The 14,826-nt window shown below is 50.9% G+C and overlaps 1 protein-coding gene across 2 annotated transcripts in view; it reads right to left on the reverse strand.

Annotated features, from left to right (window-relative positions):
- The window catches only part of LOC310904503 (G-protein coupled receptor 35-like), a 41,824-nt gene that overhangs the window by 2,906 nt on the left and 24,092 nt on the right, over positions 1–14,826 (reverse strand). The gene's annotated exons all lie outside the window — the stretch shown is intronic.

Consider the following 14,826-nt stretch of genomic DNA (forward strand, 5'->3'; position numbering starts at 1 on the left):
AACGTGTAGCCCAATTGCAGTTCCCAGCATCTGCCATCTGCCCTGCAGCTCAGGGCTTGCAAGTGTTCCCTGCCAGGGGGAACTCGAAGGCTGGCGGGGAGGAGGGAGGAAACAAGCAGAGGGTTTTAAAGCAGGCCAGGCAGCACAGATAGGATATGGTTGAGAATTACACGTCTTCAAGGAGATGCTGTTTGATAAGCTAGCATATCCTGTGGCTGCTGCAAATGCTTAAGGGGGGGCAAGAGGAGATGGCTGCAGTAGCAGAGCAACCTATGGTTGTGAGAAAAGGACAGAGACAGCTGTAAAACAGCATCTCAGTGCTGCTGGAGCACCAGGAGCAGCCTGGGGCTGGAAGGACAAAGCCACCGGTACAGTGTAGCATGTCCCCCATGGTTTGCGAAGAGCTGGTCAGCCCCTGTCCCCCACCATGGGAACTGGTGGCTGGCTGGGGAAGGCCAGAGCTGGCCTCATTTTTCTCCAGCTCCTTCCAAACCTCAAACAGGGAGCTTGGAGGAAGAGAAGTGAGTCGGAGGCTGGAGACCCAGTGGGTGTCACAGCAACACTGGAGTCATCAACACCCAGCGGGATGCCCATAGAGAAGCAGCAGCACTGGAGCATGCACCCTTGCATGTAAAATCCTCCTCCCTTCTTGCAGGGGGTGCTCAGAAATAAGTGGGTAGCAGGGGAGCAAAGGGTGAATGTGGTGGATGAAATGAGTAAAGACAGCACAGGGGCTGAGGGGGCCTTCTGGGGGGGGGGTGAGGGAAGGGACCTGGGACTGGGCAGAGGGAGAGAAAGAAGGAAAACAGGATGGGAAGGGCAGGGTGCAGCTCAGCCTCTGCTACACCTCTGCCTTCGTGGGAGAAGGGATGATAAACACAACTGTAAACAGAACTGTCCACCTCTGCAGCAACTGCCCTGAATTGGACCAAGTCTCCTGATAAATTGTATGAGTAGCTGTCAGCAAAGATTTAATAAATATGCTCCATGGGCACGAGGACAGCACTTCAGAAGGGTGCTGTTGTAACCTGGGCACTGCGGGGAGGGAAGCACGGCCAGAAGGAGTGGGAGAGAAATTGCCTCTGTGACAGAAGAGCCCTAGTTGAGGGTTCTGCCCCAGCACTGAGGTGCAGGGATTTATCCTCTCTGTTTCAAAAAGCATAAAGAAACCTGGGCACTGCCTGAGCTAACCCTGTTGTTCAGAGCGCTCTCAAACACGATGAGCTGAGGCACAAAACTCTTAGGAAACCCATATTCTTTCAGGCTTATCTCTCAGTACATCCCTTGACCTGAAGGGCTGGGCATGTGACTGCTGCCTTCTGCAGCAGTAGAAGAGCAGACCAAAACCCATGCTTTGCTCTGCAAGAACAGTCCTGAGGCCTCCCACCTGTAGCTGGTATTTAACTCTGGAAGTCATTTGTTTAACTTAGACTAGTTCTGATGCCTCCTACCCAAGATGGAGAAATTAACAGTCCCTTCCTCCCCACCTCCTCATTCTCTGTGACTTCACCAACTAGTTGTGAAGTGCCCAAACTGGTCCATGAAAAGGATGCTGTGAGGTAAGTCAAACTAAGGAAAATAGCAAGGTAGTCATCCTAAACACAGAACTGCTTCAAAAGACCCTGGAAGGGTATGCAAGGGTTCATTTAGACAGGAAAAAACAAACAAACAAAAACTCTTCTGGAATCACTTATCTCCCATGGTGGGAAGAATTTAGTTTCCAACTGCCAGATGCTGTTGGAAAGTAACATGCTGTGATCTTCCTGAACACCCCGGAGTAAGAACAGAGAAGTCTCAGCGACAGCAACCTGCTGAACAGGTCCCCGCATGAGGGACTGCACTGGTGTGGAGAAATGGGTCCTCCGAAGGGTGCCTCCTCCACCTCCTCCCAGCCACAGCAGGCCCCTGAGCAGCAGTTCATGGAGAGCAAAGGAGAAAGAAGCAAAAAGTGACGTTACCTGTGGGTTTAATGCCACAAAATCAGCAGCAGGTCCCGCTGGCAGCAGGGCATGCAGGGTGTGCACATCCCCGCCTGGAGGAGTGGGGGTGGGAGGCCAGGCACGGGCTGCACAGGGGCAGGTGCCTGCACCAAGGGCTCACAAGTACTTGAAGGCTTCTATAGCACCTCCTCCTGCTGCGTGGGAGAGGCTCGTGTGTCAGCTTGGTCCTGAACATCAGACAATCTGCTGACCAAAGGTCTGCAATGCTTTCCAGTATGGTCTCGGTGCCTCCTCATTCTGCGCTGCCTAAAATGCAGTGCTCACTGGCTAGTGGGGATACTGGGTGAGTGGAGAGCTGAAATGCTGTGGTCAAACCTTAGCTAGGCACAGCCAGGAAGACATGATATCTATAGCTAGCTCGCTTGTGCAGCTTGATGTGCAGGGCCCTGCAGCTAAGTGCTGAAGTGAGGCACGCTTGTGCAGCCCTGGGAAGGGAGGTGGACTCACTGAGTAGCTCAGTGCGTGGCATAGCTGCTCCCTAGGGTGGAGAAAGTCTCCCCGGCCCTCCTCAGATGGAGGTGGCTGCACCCAAAGGACCCCTTGGGGTGGGTTTGGTGCCTGGGGCAGGGGTGGAGCAGGAGCTGGTGGCGGGGCTCCAGCCTCAGTCCTGTCTGAGCACAGCCAGAGCAGCGAGAGCTTCATGGGGGTTTCACCACAGCCTTGAAGGCTCACATGCGTGGCAAAGAGCCTCGCTTGGCAGGCCATACATTGACTGAATTGGAGGAGGGAGAGAGGGCTGTAAGCCCCAAAGGGCTCGCTAATAGGCTATTTAGCTGGTGTGGATAATCAGTGTGCAACAGAGCTAGCAGGGAGCTGTCTCACCAATAATCAGTGTGCAGTAGAGCTAGTAGGGAGTTGATCACTGCCCGCTTGCCAGCTGTAATGCCTTACAAGCTGCTTTACAAGTGGCTGGTCCCCAGCCAGTACTGGTGTCTGGGGTTGTTCCCCCCCAAGTGCAGGACCTGGCACTTCCCCATGTTGAGCCCCAAGAAGTTCCTGCTGGCCCATTCCTCCAGCCTGTCCGGATACCTCTGAATGATGGCACATCCTGTGTATCAGCTGCTCCGCTTGGTTTTGTGCCATCTGCAGACCTGCTGAGGGTGCGCGCTGTCCCAGCAGCCAGGCTGTTATGGTTTGGCATCTTCATACCTTGGCCCAGCTTTGACCTCCAAGGGACTTCCCTGTGGACTGGCCTCCAGCTGGTCTCCGTGCTGCTAACCACAGTGCTTGGAGCTCGGCAGTCCAGGCAGTTTTCAGTCCACCTCATGGCCCATTTCGCTAGCCCACACCTCACCAGTCTGTTTACGAGGCCATCACAGGCGACAGGAAGGCTTACAACACCAAAGTTCAGAACAAGCACAGCCACTGCTCTCATCTCACATCCACCAGCATGTTGCCTACTCAGATGTGGCTATCTGGTTATCAGGCATGGTTTTGTAAAACCAATCACCTTCTTGTCCTCCGTAGGTTTTGAAATTATTTACAAGATGATTTCCTCCGTCTGCTTACCAGAGATCAGGGTGAGATGGACTGTGGTTCTCTGGATGCTCTTTCCTGCTTTTCCTGGAGAGAGGGGGAACATCTGAGTAAGTCAGCAGTGCCACAGGGAAGGGCACACCGGGACTGCCTGCTCACATGCACACCTGGCTGGAAAAGGAGAGGAGAAGAGCAGCAGACGAAAATGCCTTTGGGCAGGGAAGAAGAAAGGAACAGGGTAAGCTTTCCTGTGGAAAATGCCAGCTCCACCTCTACATACTGCTGTCCCCAAAAATCTGGGTATGGTGCAGTACTTTGTGCCTGGGACAGGAGCAGTTACAATTAGAAGTGCTGCACTTTTAGTGTCTGCATGCTGCAGCCTCTTGACGCTGTGGAGTATTTGTGGTGACGGAGGGGAAGCAGAAAGGAGATGACACGTGTCGCTGATAAACAAGGCTGTGAGCGCTGAAATGCTGAGAGGAAAAAAAGCCACAGGCTGGTGGGCAAGGGGACAAGTAACAGCTCCCCGTGGCTTTGTGAGAGGTGATGCTTCAGGGTAACAGTGGGCTTCAATGTCATGATGGAAACGAGGCAGTGGAAACCATCACAGCAAGGCGTTTCCTTTCCAAGGGAAACTTGCAGATAAGTGTGTTGGTGTCCGCAGAGTGAGAAGATGGTGTGGAGATGAGTCACGTCAGTGCTGGTTCTGCAGAATCCCGGCTGTCACCCCAGGGAGCCAGGCTGCCCCTGACTGGGGGGGGGGGGGGGGGGGGGGGGTCGCACCCATAGCCCTGCCGTGGTGGGGCTGGGCACCCGCATGGAGACACATCAGGGGGCACCAAGGGGTGCTGCTGTGGTGGACGGGGCCAAAATCACCCCTCAAGCTCCTCTTCAGCTCTGCTCAGCTCACCTTCCCGTCCTGCCTGTCACTTACCTGTGTGAGGAGGACACCTGTGTCTCAGGACTGCCAGGATGAAGACACAGGGCCTCCCAGGCAGCGTTCGGCAGCACACCCAGTTGTTCTGCCAAAAAGTCTGAGGTGGCCCAGAAAACAGCCAGCTTGCCCCACATACGCATCCACAACCACGTCCTGTCGCTTCAGCTGCTGCTAGACTAACAAAACCAGGCTGCGGCGAGCAGCTTGCTCCAGCCGTGCCCACTGCCTGTCACACCCACAGAGGGCCCCTCCCCAGACAGATGGGCACAAGTGCTTTGGTTTCTCCTGCTCGCTGTGTTTGTGGGGAAAGTGAAGCCTTCAGCCTTGGCCCTCCTCGTGCCAATGGTGCCCATGCTCACCCTGATGTGCAGGCTCCTTTGTGGCCCTGCCGTGCGAGGCAGGCTGGGGGGAGTGCTGACTCACGAGGCACAGGGCTGCCACCCACCTACATGTCTCACCACACGGCGTGGGCCCCGAAGCTCCCGTGGGATGGGGCAGCCCACGTGGTGGGAGCCTGGCCTATCCACGAGTCCCCCTGTGGGGTTCTGAAGGCAGTTTGGGGCAGGTGGGGGGAGAAACACTGTCCCTAGTGAGGCATGGTGCTGTTCACGGCCAGGGGATGATGCACCCCCGTGTGAGTGACTTGTCTGGGCCACATGGCAGCTTGGGGAGAACAGCTTTGGGCTGAGGAGGAGAGCAGAGAGCAGGATCTTTGATACTGACTTTGCAGTGGCTGGACTGCTCTGCCCTATTCCGGCTACCCATGAAGGCTCTCTCAGTTGGTCTACACACACAAGAAGACTTCAGTCCCAGCTCCTACCATTCCAAATTCCAGGGATGACACCTTCTTTCTCAGGGGCCTTGATCCTTTGAGAGCGCCCCAAAAGGCCGCCCTACAGACTTCCCATCCCCATGGCTCTGTTTTCTTACGGCACGCAGGTTACACGTCAGACTAAAGCCAGCATCTGCCTGGTGAAGGATGGCACCCTGGAGGCCGGGTCCCCTCCTGCCCACCCCAAGCAGGGCAGCACTTTCAGCTAGCCCTGCCAGCGCTCGGCATGGTGCTGCAGGACAAGGCTTGGGCAAGCTTCACCAGGAGCACGTTGCCTGCTCCAACATACAGGGAACTTCAGTGCATGAAATAAAACCAGAAAAATCCAACTCTCATTTTCTCTGGGTGGAGGTGAGGGGAGCTCCTCAGTTTGTCTTTACATTTTCTTGGCATTTTTCATCAGTTTCCTACCAAATCCCAGCACAGGAAATTGCTAAACTAACAGATTAGATCTGTTTGTGTGTTGCTAAAATATAATGTTCTGAACAGGACTAGACTGTGTGGGTTTAGTTGTGGTGTGAAATGGGAGGAACGCCTATATGGGATGATGCAAACCTTGTTGTAACAGATTGGGTGACCTTTGAGGGTACCATTTAAGAACTAACATGCTCTTAACCTTAGCGTTTTTGTTTTGTTTTGTTGTTTTTTAGTTATTATTTTTCCCTTCCCACCCCTCAACCGTGTGTTTATAATCTGAAAGGTCACTTTGCAGTGCAGTCATTTAGGTGTGGAAGGACTTCAGCCTGAAGGGCACTGATCATCTGTCCTCGTACGTGTGCAAGTCACACCTAACAGTAATTCAGAACAGAGGCACTTGAGTGATGCATTGCAGCAGCATTAGACAGGTGGGGGGTATGGCTGCAGCTGTCCCCTGAACAAAGCATAGCTGGGTTTACAAACAGGGATCTCCTTACATCTCTGTGTGTCACCCATTAAAAACACTTCTGGCTCATTTTGTTTCCAAGTGCCCTGTTCTAGGCTGGTGACAGCTGATGAGCTGAAGAGATCCAGTAGATTTTTTTTTCCCTCTTTCTCTCAACTGCATGACAAAAAACAAAACAAAACAAAACAAAAAAAAAACCAGCTCCTCCTAAGCTGATTTCTCCTCAGCCTAGGAGCAATCATTCCTACAATACAGCCCATGTGAGGACTAGAGGCTTTTTGGACTTTGCTCATGGTTGCTGTCTTCTGAGCATTACTGGGATGGAATATTCTGTAAGGCAGACAGACTTAAAAACAAAGGTGTCCTTAAAGCTCAGTGCCCTCTGGATTCATTGCCCTCATCTTCCCATGCCCATTTTTTCCACTTGTCTTCCAGACTACATGACACTGTGGTTTGACGGGTGCCAGTGAGCCCGTGCAGCTGAGCTGTGAGGTCTCCCCTGCCATCACAAACACGGCTCGGCTGCCCAAGGTGGCACGGCACAGCTCTGCTCACGCATCGGGCCCCGAGACAGCGGGCCCACACGCAAGCAGAACAGAACAGAGAGAGGCAGTGCAGGGAAATATATCTAAAGTTAATGATGTAGGGCCATTTTCTCATTCTTAAAGTCACCACTTAGGGTCCCCGTGTCCTACAGTGGTCCTGCCTTCACAGACAAACGACCCTACCCTGCGTACAGACGTGTATTATTCATGCAGTGCATTGTTAAACTGCGAAACTCATTGCCATGGGAGGCCAGCGGCAGGAAAGCAGCCAGGTTCACAGAGCTCCTGGGGAAGATGTGCCAGCATAGTCCCCAGGACCACACAACTAATAGAAATGGCAACAGAATTTTATTTTAAAATTTGATTAAAAAAAAATAACCTGAGGAATTGACACCTTCTCCACTTTGGTCACTTTGTTCTGTTTTTCATAAACATGCACGTTTTTTAGAAAGCAAGTTACTACATCAATTAAGAACTAGCAATACACCAGCAAAGGAGAGGTGACAGATTGGATTCAAATCCATCGCACAGCATTCATGAAAGGTAATGATGCTTCGGTACCAAAAAGCTGCTCTACATTGCAAAGCCCAATAGGATTTGTGAACAAACATTTCGTCTGACAATGACCATCCTGAAATGGAAAATAAATTTAGGAATACAGTTTAATATTAGTTTAATAAAGAAAATTATAGGAATAACTTGCTTATGCTTTGATTCAATATTTTCAGAAGGCCCAGTGAACTAAGTGACCATGGAGAGCAAGGTTAAGGAGTTTGTTAGTGCCGAGGAGGTATATTTTACTCTCTTTTTCATTACTGCTAACCAGAAATGAAACGTTTCTGCTGGAGAAGTGAGCCTCGCACAGGAAGGTAGCAGATAAGCAAAAAATTGCAGAAGCACATGAAAAAAAGGTAATCCAGTGAGGGTGCCTGTGTTAGCGATAGGGTGGTGACATACGAGCTGCTGTCACGCAAAGCGCTGCCTGCACACTGAGCCACGGCTGGTGCTGGTGCCCTTGACAGGATGCACCAAACGCCGGTGGGGACAGGGCAAGGGTGCCTTTTGGTGAGTGTCCCCAGGCAGCCAGGGACACTGAGGCAAATGCCACTGGGATAGACCATGGAGGAGGTGATTCCCACCCAAATGCCATGGGTGACCTGTGCTAGTATCACTGCAACACCCAGCACCTGAAGTCCCACCTGGGCTGAAGCACACCAGGGGTTTCCAAACCATATGCATGAGCTGTGCCCAGCACACCAAGGGAGCTGGCAGCAGGGTGGATGTGACAGGACTGTGCTGAGGGTCTTTGGCACGCTGTTATTCCGTCTCCATTAACAGACAGATAATGTCACAGCACACGAGCGCTGCAAGCACCTGTCCCAGCTGCAGTGAAGATCCCTGCCTCATTAAGGACTACGTGGCCAAATACTTGATTTCTACCAGAGATACATCAACTACGTCAATAACGTTACACAGCTCCCAAGTAGGTCTGAATGACACCAGCCAGTGACGGCAAATGGTTATTTCCTTCCTGTGCATGCTACTGAACATTCAATAAAATCAAACTGTGCAATGGGAACAACTGGAAAGCAAATGGGCACTACCCTGAGCCTGCTGGGTGGTATGAGGTTAAGGTCTGTGCATGCATTTGTGTAAAATGCAATATGTCAGCGATCGGCTTGCCTGCTAGCCTTTGCAGGACTGCCTTTTAGATTCAAAGATCTAGTTGTTCGTGTTTTCTCTGCTTTTCAGCACAGGAAAACACATGAACGTGTGTATAAATATCAACCGTTCCCTCTTCCGGAGCTGTGCTGACATACTGCACTCGGTGAATAATGCAGAATAGCAAAGAGCATGAACCTGGCAGGACAGCAGAGACTCTGGGAGACAGGTACACGTCTCCCTTGCATGGACTGGAAGTGAGGAAAATGTGCTTTAGAAAGTTCAGCTCCAGGCTCTGCAGATGTAAATTTTAGGTTGATCTTGGACGTTTTGACTTCCAGCACCCCACCGCTAAAACCCAGGTGAGGGAGCGGAGCCGCAAGCAGTGCTCCCACAGAGTGTGCACAGGTCGGCACTGAGGGGTTTTCACTCTCACCCAGTCACTGGTTTCTCTGCACCATCCCACCGATCGTCGGCGGTCACAATTCAAAGCAGCAAAACTGCTCACCTCACGCCACAGGTGGCCGACCTTTGTGCATTCTAGACAGAAGAAACAAAGTTCAGACAGGAAATTTGACCCCAAAGACGCCATCCCGCTTGCAGTGGCTGCCCTCCACAAGCAGCAAGCTGCGGGAGCCAGGGAGCACGCAGTGTGGGGGAGAACAAACAAACCATAACATTGAGCTGCACCCAATGAACGAGGAACTTCATTTGGTGGCTGGGGCTTTGCCTGCTTCTGTCTGTGATATTTCATCTGTGTGAGAGCCTTTGACCACAAGTTCCTATTCAGGAAAGCAGCAAATTTCCCCACAGCTCCCTTCTGCAAACATCTGACCACAGCACATTTTCCAGATGCTGGTGATACAGACCCTGAGCTTACAGATAAATAAACACCTTCCTATGACCTCAGTGCTATCTTCTGCCTAGTCGGGGTAGGGTTTTATTTGGGGTTAGTCAAGTGACATCTAAATCAGCCCAAGTTTTGTGGTTACAATAGCCACACCAGCCTGATATTCAGGTTCCCAACCCCTTTACCTCAATGTTAATAGTTTAAAATAATTTTAAAGTATCCATTGCAGAATTGGTGGTCTGGGGGAAGGAAACCTTCTGTGAGAGGCCAGAGCCAGCAGGCTAACGGGAGTGACTGTGGGGCTGCGTCCCTGCCTGGACCGACCTCAGCCGTGGGCAGCACAGTGCCAAGAGTTACGGGGGCAGCAAAGTGAGCTGAGAGACGGACCCCACGTACCATGCACCTCCGTCCTTCACCTCCCCAGCACCTCAGCACTTCCCATCGCCCTAGCTCCGGGCATTTGGTGGCTGGGAGGGCAACATGTGCAAATAAGCTGCTGTTCGCACACATCAGAAGCATGCATCAGAAGAGTATCAATGGAAGATGTCCACAGACACGTGGCAGCAGCCAGAGGAGGGTGGCCCTGTGGGCACAGCCTTCCCCTCCTGCTCTGGGGAGGACCTCGCTTCAAAATGACATTGGGGCCAGGCTCAGGGGGGGGCAGCGAGGGAGGTTTCTTGTGGCAGCTCTTAATTACTCCTAAGCACCAAGAGCCTTCAAGGTAAATGCTCAGCAGGCTAAGGCCCCGATACAGGGCACTGAGCTGCCTTTGAGCAGCAGAGCACTGCTGTCCCCAGCATTCGCTGCCCTTCTCACCAGGGCTACTCCAAGCACCTTTTTTTCCTTTGACCTTTCAGAATTCACGCAGCTGCACCAAGTGCAGGCTGCATTTTGTTCCCTCTTGCACTAATCTAAATCCCCAGTGACACTGTCACAGTCAGACAGGCTTACATCTCATAAAGAAATAATTGGTGCCAGTAAATCCAACCAAAACCAACATCACGTGCTTACACAGGGAAGTGATTTGCTCAACTTAGTTACATGCTTAATTCAAAAAGTTGTGGTTCCTCCTTTCCTTTCTCTTCCACTCAACTGCATTTCATCATAAACCTTTTGTCACAGGAAGTCTCTGCTTGACTCTTAAATTTGCTTTCAGTCTGGTTTGGACCAGCTAATTCCCAATTAACACTACTATCTTTCTAATCATTCTGTTGGATGCTGTAACAACGAGGAAGCCCCATTTAGAGGAAATGCATCATTAGCAACTTAGAGTTTTTCTGTGAGGGCCTGCACCCTCTCCAAAACCTTGATTAACTCCACAGTGTGTGGACAGATGCTCATGGATGTGACATTTCTTTTTGACATTTGGATGCTTGCTGCTCCCCTGGCCTCAAACCCCTGCTCAGGGCAAGGTTCAGCCACATCCTTGGGAGGGGAAGATTGACCCTACCAATGCAGGAGGACTGCAAGTCTTAAACCACGTCAGAGGGCACTTATGGGACCTACAGGTACAAAGTCATTCCTGCCTGAAACAATTTGAGGGTCAAAACCTCCCAGTTCTCAAAGCAGACTCATTGGCATCACTGCTGTCAGGCAAAACCTGGCACAAGAAGCAGAACCAGCCCTTGCTGCAGCCCTGGGCTTTCAGAGGATTACAAACATATGGCCACCTTGTACCACAAGAAAAATACTGCCTCTAGGGTTGCTGGATTTTGTAACAGAAGTGGAAAAATGTGGCTCATTTGAGAAACTTTTCCCCCAGCTCAACAGCTGGGTTCTTCACCTTAACCACCACAGCTGGGTCAGAGGCCAGACATCTGAGCCACCCGCAGGAATTGTCATGGTGGCAGGCCAGCAGAGCTGCCCAGAGCAGGGCCAGGCCAGCGCCCAGCGGAGCCTCCCCACCACAAGGAGCACGTGGCTTTGTCCCTGTGCCTATGGAAAAGGAAAGCGATGGGCTGACCCTAGCTGCACCCGCCATCCCACCAACACATCAGCATCCCAAACACATCTTCTGCTTGATTTCTTTGGTATTTCAGGCTAGGTCATTGGAATGCTGGAGTTCGGAGCCCTGGATCCAGCAGGTCAGGTCATATCTTGTACCTTGAGCTAAAGCACCTTGCTGCCATGAAGGCCTAATTCATTTGGGGAAGCAGTAGTTCAAATTATTTTTAATGCAGGCAAAGTGGGGAGACTAGCTCATTTGAGATACTAATTAAAACTCTCAGGAACCATCATTTCAAAAGCTCTGGAGCATGCATATTCATTAAAGCGTGTATTTGTGCGAGGCTGAGCCCTTGCTGCACCCTCCTCACACCTGGAGCACACAACTACTGAGCCAGCCCTTGTGCTCTGGATAACACCACAAGCCACCAGCACATACAGAAAACCTCTTGCTTTGTAACAAACAAATAAGTACAAATCAGTGTCAGTGCTTGATACCTGCTGGACCCGCTCGTATAGTCAGGAGCTTGTAATGTCAGATCTCCACAGAGATCTGTGTGGGTATAAAATGGTGCCAGGAGAAGATGGGGAGCAAGAGCCCTGCCACAAGACCCCCAAGTGCCGGTGGTCACAGCACAGCTCCAGCCTCAGCTCTTCCTTGGGTCCTGCAGCAGCAGCTCCTGCTCAAACTGAAGGCAGGATTTACACAGGGATCTGTGTAAATCCTTGGGGCGTTTCCTAACCCTGCAGCCCCCAAAGTGCTGGATGCATGGGGGGAGCTGGCGGGATGTGACTTGGAGCTGCTATGTGGGAAGGACATGACCTCCATACTCCTGAGAAGGCACTGTAGGAAAATCAAAGCTTAAACACCCAATGCCTTCCAGCTTAGGAGGCTGTGTTCAGGGCTGGGCTTCCATAAAATGCCTTTCCAAAGTGGATGCCAGGTTTACAGGATGGCACTCTGCTGTTCACACAAGCAAAAGAGATATCGGTTGTCTTTGGGAACTGCTGAAGATGCAAACTCAGGGGCTCGCAGTTGCAACACCCCCCCCCTAGCTTCACAACTTGGGGGAGAAACCACTGCACCTCACCCACATCCTCTTCTGGTAGCCCCAGGGGTGGCTCTCAAGAGCGGCTATGTATCCAACCCCTTCATTTTAGAAAATATCATGACAGAGGTGCATGCAGTCATGTCAGTGTGTATCCAGCGCCTTGGCTCTGCTGACTCGTCTCCCACACCCTGCTGGTTTCTGAGTTTCAGGCAGCCCCGTCCTGTAGCCACCGGCTCAGGGGGTGCCCATGACCAGCAAGTACTTTGCTAAGTAACGCCCTGGGGCTCTCCTGCGGGTCCTCTTGGCACAAAGGTTGGTTGTAGACCAGAAATTTTGTAAAGGACCTTGACTTTTCTACTACTGTATTACGATACACATACATATTATTTTCTTTGTCTTTTTGGTGTCTAATAGCCCTCAGGGCTAAATTAACACCTTCTTTGCAGTTTAATATACCTCAGTTTTAATTTTCAGTCTCCCCGAGTCACACCGCCCTGCCCAGGCCCTGCATGGAGGAGGACATCATCTCCAGGCTCAGCTGGAGCAGTAGCTCTGTGCTCACTGTTTCCATGAAGCCCTGTCTTTTTTTTTTTTTTTAAAGAAAATCTTTAGGAAAGACAAAAATACAAACCCAAAATTGGAAATGAGATTAAGTACCAAATAGAAAAGTCTGTTCCAAGGCTGCCCCCGTATAGCAAAGAGCAGCACTTACTCACACAGGGATTACACAATCATTTGTAAACTCATCAGATAACATGCTTTGCAGTCCCTGATGACATCTCATCTTTATTCCCACAAGCAAGAGGAAAAAGAAGATAATATCAAGTGATCCTTCACCCATACGCTAAATGTTCAACCATGAGTGGTTAGATGGGTGGCTTTTGGGGGAAATTAAGCTTGTCTGCCAGGAAAAATATGTCTTCATCGCCACCTCTGGCCAAACCCAAAGGATGTAGGGTAGGAAACGCTAGATTTTGTCACAGTAATTGGAACTACAGAGTCCACAAAAATTAATGAGAATTTGAATCCTGGCAAATTAATTTACCAGAGTCCAGGTACATTAATGGTAAGAGAAGTTTATCACACACGTCACTGGCAGCCAACCACCTGCAGTTCTGGCAAGTGAAATCCTGGTAGGTGTTAGGATCTCCGACCGCAGTGATGACCTCCCAGCAGATTCCCCGACATAACACTCATCGGGCTCCTTGTCCCCTGCCGGTGCTTTGCAGGCAAGGACAGACGAGGCAGGAGAGTCCCCCAGCCTCCCCCCCTTCTTCGCAACACTTGCCCCAAATAGCTGGGGAGCTGTCTCTGAATCCACACAAAACCAGCCATGCAATGCCAGGGAGACACCCAGAAAGCAGTCAGACCAACAGACATCTGGGGAAATTTCATTCAGTTCTGATGGCAGTGGGAAGGAGTGGACAGCTTCTTACCATAAGTCTGCTTTTCACCTGTAAAGGTGAGCATCCAAACCCTACCCTGTCTGCTCGCACATTCCTAGGGACCTGTGACAGTTCCTAGGCAGCTGCTTGCATTTTTTTGCCTCTTGAATATCCAGAGAAGCAATCCTGGTCTGCTCTTCCCTGTCTGCCCAGTTCTTATGGAAATGAATGCAACGGGGCAGATTTATTTGGTAGGAAGCAGGCTAGGCATTATGTTCTTTGAGACAGGTAACTCAAGTTTATTGTAAGTCAAAACCAACCAGAGTTTTGCTTTTACGTCATTTCCCACTCTTTTCCTTGCAGCATTTAATCCTCAGTGATTAACTATGCTGAGATTTACTGAGATCAGAATAGAGAGAGCCATGTAGAAAATAATAATTGCTATTCATACAAGCTCTTTTCAATGTAAATGGTAACTCTCCAAATACTGTCAATGGGAGTTATTTTCATTACCATATCTTCATCGGCTACATTTAGTCCAGTAGGAGGATTATTGTCTTTCTCATTGATAATAAGAGACAAAAGATAACTTGCCACAATGCTGCTGACTTCATCCCCCCCCAGGGCTGCCGAATTACCGGGATGAGCAGATGAGCAGCTCTCGCCCACCCCTTGGGCTGAACTCCAGAGGATCTCACGCTGGACTTAGCAGAGGTGGCATCTGCGTCCGGCTTGCTGGGGCCCCTTGGACAGAAGACGGCCCTTGGTGACACCTGTGGTCCCCCCGCTGCACAGCAAGCACATCATCACTGCAGGGCTCTGCACATTGCTGTGTTCAGTAGCTCCAAACACCAGTGCAGGTGTTGCTCACTGTGTCCTCCTGCCAAAACCCATTCATGTCATGCACCTCCTGAAAAACAGCCCTGGCTTTCACACAGCAACCCACATCCCACCAGCACGGCACCCGGACAGCTGAGCACGTTCCAGGGGGAACACTTTCCATGTCCTCAAAAATACTTAATGAACCAAAACTAACAGCCCAGGGCCCGCACCACAAGTTATGCTGCATTTCCACCACAGAACAATGTATTTACAGGACAGGCACCAGTGGGAGCTATACAGCATAGAGCGATGAAACACAGTAGGAATTGGCTGAATCCTTTTCCTGCCCCTTTCCAGACATTATCAAAATTTTTGTATAGGAAATGTGCTTTGGGATACTGGCTGGACTTGGATATTCAATCTTCAGCATGGCAGCAC

This window comes from Anser anser, assembly GCF_964211835.1.
Source record: "Anser anser genome assembly, chromosome: 9".
NCBI classification, from domain to species: Eukaryota; Metazoa; Chordata; class Aves; order Anseriformes; family Anatidae; genus Anser; species Anser anser.